This window comes from Centroberyx gerrardi, chromosome 22 (genome assembly GCF_048128805.1).
Source record: "Centroberyx gerrardi isolate f3 chromosome 22, fCenGer3.hap1.cur.20231027, whole genome shotgun sequence".
In the NCBI taxonomy this organism is placed as follows: domain Eukaryota; kingdom Metazoa; phylum Chordata; class Actinopteri; order Beryciformes; family Berycidae; genus Centroberyx; species Centroberyx gerrardi.
In genome coordinates, this window is record NC_136018.1 from 23,778,407 (window position 1) to 23,785,456 (window position 7,050).

The following is a 7,050-nucleotide window of genomic DNA, read 5'->3' on the forward strand; positions in this document are numbered from 1 at the left end:
GGAATAAAAGGACAGTTAATGTATATACCAGCGCCTGTACTTTTTCCTTTTACTATAATAGCTACATAAAATAGTAGCCGTATAGCACACCGGCCTCCCGTCGGTGTGCTAGAGGAGAAAACAACGTCACCTTCATGACTCAGGAGCGGGAGTCTTGCGGATCACTGGCCAATATGGACCGCCAAAGTCAAGGACCTCAAGTAAGTTTTTTATTTTAATGGTGCTATTACTTCCTTCAAATTGAATTGGTTAAGTCATATTTGCGGCATAAGAATACATCCATGATAATATGCTTGGCTTTCAAGTGTTGTACGTTATGGGAACATTGTTGCTAGGCAACTAACAACAAAATGGACGCCGCCGTGTTTCATTTTCTTCCTGTATTTTAGTGTTTAGGAATGGGAAAAGTACCAACAGCAAAAGTAACCAGCTAACACATTAAGACAGTAGAAAACAAAAGTAAATTCAATGAGCAACTACATTTTAAAAACGCAATTGGTGTGTTGTGTATATATCCTTATCTTCAAATGATGTTTACCGTTGCTGTGTCAAAGTGTGCTCTATCAGAAAGGTTTCACATATTGGAAATACGGTAAACACGTCCCCACTTGCAGGTATCATATCTGTAACATATCTACAATTAAATCAGTTACATTGCAGACATTAAGCACTAGCTTTCCAGTTGAACAACGAGGGGTCTGTTACTGTTAAAGCTGAGGAAATCCTTAAATTGTGTCACAGATATTATTCCAATTTATTCCAATCTCAGTTAATGCTACAGCGTGATTACTGGAGATTGAGATACACATTTAGCTACTCATAATTTCTCTGGGTTTGACTGGGTTTATAAGCATTAATTAATGGCTTCATTAATTTTTAATAAATCATTTACTAATGCTTTGAAAATCATTTAGAAGTCATTAATAGGCAATGTAACTGATTTAATTGTAGATATGTTACAGATATGAATATGATACCTGCAAGTGGGGACGTGTTTACCGTATTTCCAATATGTGAAACCTTTCTGATAGAGCACACTTTGACACAGCAACGGTAAACATCATTTGAAGAGAAGGATATATACACAACACACCAATTGCGTTTTTAAAATGTAGTTGCTCATTGAATTTACTTTTGTTTTCTACTGTCTTAATGTGTTAGCTGGTTACTTTTGCTGTTGGTACTTTTCCCATTCCTAAACACTAAAATACAGGAAGAAAATGAAACACGGCGGCGTCCATTTTGTTGTTAGTTGCCTAGCAACAATGTTCCCATAACGTACAACACTTGAAAGCCAAGCATATTATCATGGATGTATTCTTATGCCGCAAATATGACTTAACCAATTCAATTTGAAGGAAGTAATAGCACCATTAAAATAAAAAACTTACTTGAGGTCCTTGACTTTGGCGGTCCATATTGGCCAGTGATCCGCAAGACTCCCGCTCCTGAGTCATGAAGGTGACGTTGTTTTCTCCTCTAGCACACCGACGGGAGGCCGGTGTGCTATACGGCTACTATTTTATGTAGCTATTATAGTAAAAGGAAAAAGTACAGGCGCTGGTATATACATTAACTGTCCTTTTATTCCAAAAGTCGTATTTAATAAAGCCCCGGAGGGCGGGAGTGGATGAACCCGGTTAAACAGTAACCGCCCGTACGGGATGCTCTAAGAAGTAAAGCGAACGCACCCGCAACGAGGCAGGGATCATTTCATTGGTCAACACTACACCTGGCATTCTATTGGTTGGGGAATTTTGACAGGGTTGTTGCACAAAAAATCCGAGAGCAGAGCAGAAATCCGAGAGCAGACGTTTCACGAGTGTACAGAAGCAGCCTGAGTGCGAGGAGAAGGGCTGAAGCTGGAGCGCAGGAAATCTGTGTGCAAGCAACATTATATCTGAGTGCAAGCATACAGTTTGAGCAGAAGCAGAGCAAATCTAAGTGCAAGCAGGAGATATTTGAGTGCGAGGACAGGGTTTGAGGGAAAGCATTACAAAATCTGAACGTGAAATCAATAAACCATGCTCTCAAATTGAAAGACCACGCTCTTGATTAAAGATAGGAAAAAATCTCCATAACATAAAGGAACAAATTCTCCTGAAGAACAAATCCTGAAGCAGTAGTTAAGCATATGTGCAGCATAAAGTAAATAAGAAATACCCGCCTTGGCCGGATGTAAAGTTCAAGTTTGTTTACTTATGTAAGTTAGCCCTTTATCACATGCATGTCTCAAAGGACTTTACAGTGAATGAGCCTTACTAGATCTAACTGATCAACAATCAACCATAGAACAGAATGATATAAGACAAACAGGAAAAGCACAAAATATACAAAAGCAGATTGAAGATTGTGCTGCTGGCTTGATACTGCCCCCAAGAGCTTGACTGACAAAATGATAATATTTTAACAGGCTGGAAACGTTATTACATTTTGATAGTGACTGTGATTCACTGCAATTCATTTGTGTTTGTATGTATCCGTGTTATATGACATGAGGCTATGTTCTGATGTGCTAATGCTACCTGGCTAGCTTGCTGCTGACATTGATTTCAATGAGGAAAGCTAACAATGCTAGCATGCCTTTGAAGGGGCCATTTCCAGTAGCTGGGTGAACAGACAATTAAAATGTCACGGTCATGTTTTCCAGAGGGTTACCGTAACGTTTAGCTAATGTAGCGCTAACGTTAATGTCAACGCTTAGGCTAACAATATGTTGACTTAACCTAACGTTGACGTTAATCAAGTTTGCAGCTCTCATGAACATACCTGCGCCAACTTTAGCTTTAGCGAGCAAGTAGTTAAGCACTTCGTTATTCATTTTCGACTGTTTTTTATGTGACGTTACGTATATTAGTTAAATTAGCTAGCTGAATTCGTTAACTGAGTTTGCCAAATGTCACACCACCGTTAGCCAGTGTTAAAACCAGCTAGCTAGCTAACACGAATTTATCCTCAACAACAGTAGCCAGGATTTTGTAAGTTAAACTAAACACATTTTCGTTGCCAGCAGTAGTGCAGTATGATCCCCTAAAAGCTCCAACCATAGCGAAAGTTTGTTAGGTTACCTGAGTAGAAAATGAAACAGACAGTAGTAGAGAAAGCTAGCAAGCCGAGTTGGCGTTACCCGAAGAAGCGTTGCCCCAGCAACCGTCCACACAGTCTTCTTCTTCTTCTTCTTCTTTGATGGTTTGGGGCAGTTGGCTTCCCTTAATGTTGCATTACTGCCATCTTGTGTTCTAGACTTGTAATAAAAGTCTACCTACACACGTCCCAGCCGGTCCCAACTAACCACCCCGTTTCTTTAAAAACAAGCACAGATCCTGTACAGACCCACGGCGCGTGTGTTCAGTTCCATGCACTGAAGCACTGCGACACGGTTGCCTAGGAGGCTGACTTTATCCACGACTACATCAAATCTGTGCTCATATGTGTGTCACATGACATATCACTCATGTGTGACTGAACAAAACTTTTTCACACATTTTATGCGATTCCCAAACGTGACCTGTGTGCGTATGTGTATGTTTTAATGGATGAACTATTTTGGATGCTTTGTTGAAACATGTAGCCTAGGACTCCATCTATTGGAGATAGATAGATAGATAGATAGATAGATAGATAGATAGATAGATAGATAGATAGATATCAAAGGAAGGAGGCAAGGACCTTGATTTATAAAATAACCTCAATAATATTTCCACTACATTTTAAGGTTTCTACACATGTTCTGTTTCAGTATTCAATCATTTTTCCAGATCATTTCCTGGCTGGATTTTGAAGATTCTGCTCAGTTCAATGTGAAATATTCTGATAGTGGCTGGGCAGTTTGACTGTTAACTAGCTCATATCACTTTGAAGTTTATTCTTCATCACAATATCTGAAATGACAGCAGGTCCACGACTACATCAAATCTGTGCTCATATGTGTGTCACATGACATATCACTCATATGTGTGACTGAACAAAACTTTTTCACACATTTTATGCGATTCCCAAACTTGACCTGGAAATGATCAGATGAATTCTTCATGGTTTTCCAGGCTTTTCAGGCCTGCGGAAGAAAACCTGTTTATTGAGCAAGTGCACAAAGACAATCTTGCTTGTAAAAAGCAACAAATGATTGAAAAGTGGGAGGTTGTGAGCTTAGTCCTCCATGACAAAGCTGTTTCAGTGAAGAAAGTTACAAGGATAGAGATTGATTGGTAAATGTTATCCATTCACACCTCCTTCAGTCTTTCCATCTAAACATTCACTTCATTCGTACATTTAACCAGTTCCATTAACAACAGGATTGTCCTTCATTCTTTCATCTTCACTAGTGTTTCTTCTTTGGTAACACTGCTGCTTGATTTGACTTTTGATTCCACATCTGCTCTAAACATTAAGACTGCACTTTGTTGTGTTTTAGGGGGAAAATCGCCTCAGTTATACTGTCATATTAGTTTCACATTTTCTCTAGCAGCTTTCATAGACTTCCTGGAATGAATACACAAGAAATATTTCATTCATTCTTGGAAAAAAAAAAACTTTATTCATTTTTGCAAACATTCACTTTGTTCACACATCCAATCACAAAGCCTGGTAAAGGACTCTGGTTCATTCTTTCCATCTACATATTAACTTCATCCACACAATCAATCTGTTAAACCAGTATGTCATCACTGTGGAGGAAAACAATGAATGCTCTCCCTATTGATAATAATAATAATGATTACATTTGTAGTTCACTTTTCTCAACAAAGTTACAAGGGGCCGGGAACAAAATCAACATATTAACAACTATTCAGCTATAATAAAAGGGAAACTTCTAGTGCTGCTCCATTAAGGCCCATGCAGTGGAACAGAAATAGCAGAAAATATTACAGCAACAATACAAATATGCAACAAACAGAACTATATAGACCACACAACAGTTTATGTTTTCATATGAATAAATGTCAGTTCGGATACTCTCTATCACTGACTGATATAACACAAAGAAAAGGAAACGCAAAGAAAAGAGCGCCACCTACAGAAACTCAAACTTTATCAACAGAAAATCCAAAGAAAAAGACGTCACAGTCCCGCCCACACTGTTTGATTGACAGGTGATCTCTGGGAAGTGCAGTGCAGAAACACCACAGCAATGAGCGCTGAGCAACAAAGATGGAGACAAAAAATATTTTTTTTTAAAAATCTCACACATTGCTGCTTCAATCCCTCCTGTCTACTTGAGCTTACACAACTCAGCAGTGGCTCCAGTATGAAGCCTAAATCCAGGATGGAGAGGCTGAGTGAATGTGGTCTGGACTCTGTGGAGGAGAGTCATGGTTTCAGAGACGCTGTAGAAGGACAGAATACCTGCTCTGTGATCCAGGTACAATCCTACTCTGGAGGACAGAGGGCCTGGGATGGGAGTTTTGATATTGTTATGTCCGAATTCAAAACTATTGTAATAATCTAATGCCCAAGACTTGTCATTGTATCCAAATCGACTTTCATTCCCTGTTCTGCTAATATCTTTATATGCGACTGCTATTGAACCTCCCCCCCTCCACTCCACCTCCCAGTAACAACGTCCAGTCAGACCCTCTCTACTCAGGACCTGACAGTAAATGAATCTGTCTGGGTGACTAGAATATAACGGTTCTTCTCTCATACATGTTGCTTTTCTGTTCTCATCAGATAATGACAGCCATGTGTTTGCTGTGTTTGGATCCAGTGTGATTTGATGTGAATATTGTAAGAATTCAGCTCTGGTCTTGGGCTCTGGTTGTGGCAGTAAAACATCCACTTCAGTCACTGTCAATGAGATCTTAGGCCATTCCTCTGTAAGAATGCCCTGTAGTTTATCTCTGGCCTCTGACACAGCTGCAGTCACATCCTCAAAGTAGCGCAGAGGACGGATATTGGTGCTGGGTGAGTCTGTAGATTCACTGAGACGTGACAGTGAGGGGTAACTGTGTAGAAAATGGATGTGATCCTCTGTGTGTGAGAGCTGCTCCAGCTCAGAGTCTTTCCTCCTCAGCTCAGCGATCTCCTGCTTCAGCTTCTCCTGAAGTTCTTCGGCCCGACTCGCTTCCTCTTTCTGCCGGGATCTGATCCGCTCCTTCACATCAGAGCTTCTCTTCTCAATGAACCGGACCAGCTCAGTGAAGATCTTCTCACTGTCCTCCACTGCTTTATCAGCAGAGCGATTGATAGCCTCCGCCTGCTGTTGAAGCACCTTCACGTCTTTCTCTCTGTCCTGGATTCTCTGCTGGATTTGTTGCCGACTCACCCCGAGCTCTTTCTGCCTCTCGGTCCTTTCTGCTGCAGCTGAGACTTTTTTGTGGCCTTCATGTTCATCCATGGAGCAGAGATAACAGATGCACTGCTGATCAGTACGGCAGAAAACCTTCATCACCTCGTCATGACGAGAGCAGATGTTCTCCTGAAGCTTCTTGGAGGGGTCGACCAGCTTGTGTTTTTCAAAGGTAGAGGATTCATAGTGAGGCTGGAGGTGCTGCTCACAGTAAGAGGCCAGACACACCAGACAGGACTTGAGGGCTTTCAGCTTTCTCCCAGTGCAGACATCACAGGCCACATCTCCAGGTCCGGCATAGCAGCGATCAGGAGGAGCAGCTTGAAGTCCTGTCTTCCTCAGTTCCTCCACCAACTCTGCTAACATGGTGTTTTTCACCAGGACAGGCCTTGGTGTGAAGGTCTGTCTGCACTGGGGGCAGCTGTGGATTTTCTTCTGATCCTCTTCATCCCAGCAGCTTTTAATACAGCTCATGCAGTAGCTGTGCCCACAGGGAATAGCCACCGGATCCTTCAGTAGATCCAGACAGATGGAACAGCAGAATTTTGTCCCGGAATCCCAGCTGGATTCCTCGCTGTGCCATTTCACTTCTCAGTGACAGTGAATGTCAGATAGTTTCACTTTCTCTCAACAGAAAGAAGTTGGGTTCTGATCCAAACCAAACCTCTGTTCCTTTTCTTCATGTTCATTTGCTGATCTGCAGTGAATGGCCTTGTCAGCTCTTGCACTTCACAACATGCTCTTTACACCCATCTTTAAAGTGG

At 41.3% G+C, this 7,050-nt stretch overlaps 1 pseudogene across 1 annotated transcript; it reads right to left on the reverse strand.

Annotated features, from left to right (window-relative positions):
* Positions 1-3,907: 3,907 nt before the first annotated feature.
* On the reverse strand, positions 3,908-7,050 carry LOC139908585 (E3 ubiquitin/ISG15 ligase TRIM25-like; annotated as a pseudogene). Its single transcript, XR_013507937.1, has 2 exons — positions 5,058-7,050; positions 3,908-5,020 (listed from the first exon to the last, which is right to left on the reverse strand). The product of XR_013507937.1 is annotated as an E3 ubiquitin/ISG15 ligase TRIM25-like (transcript).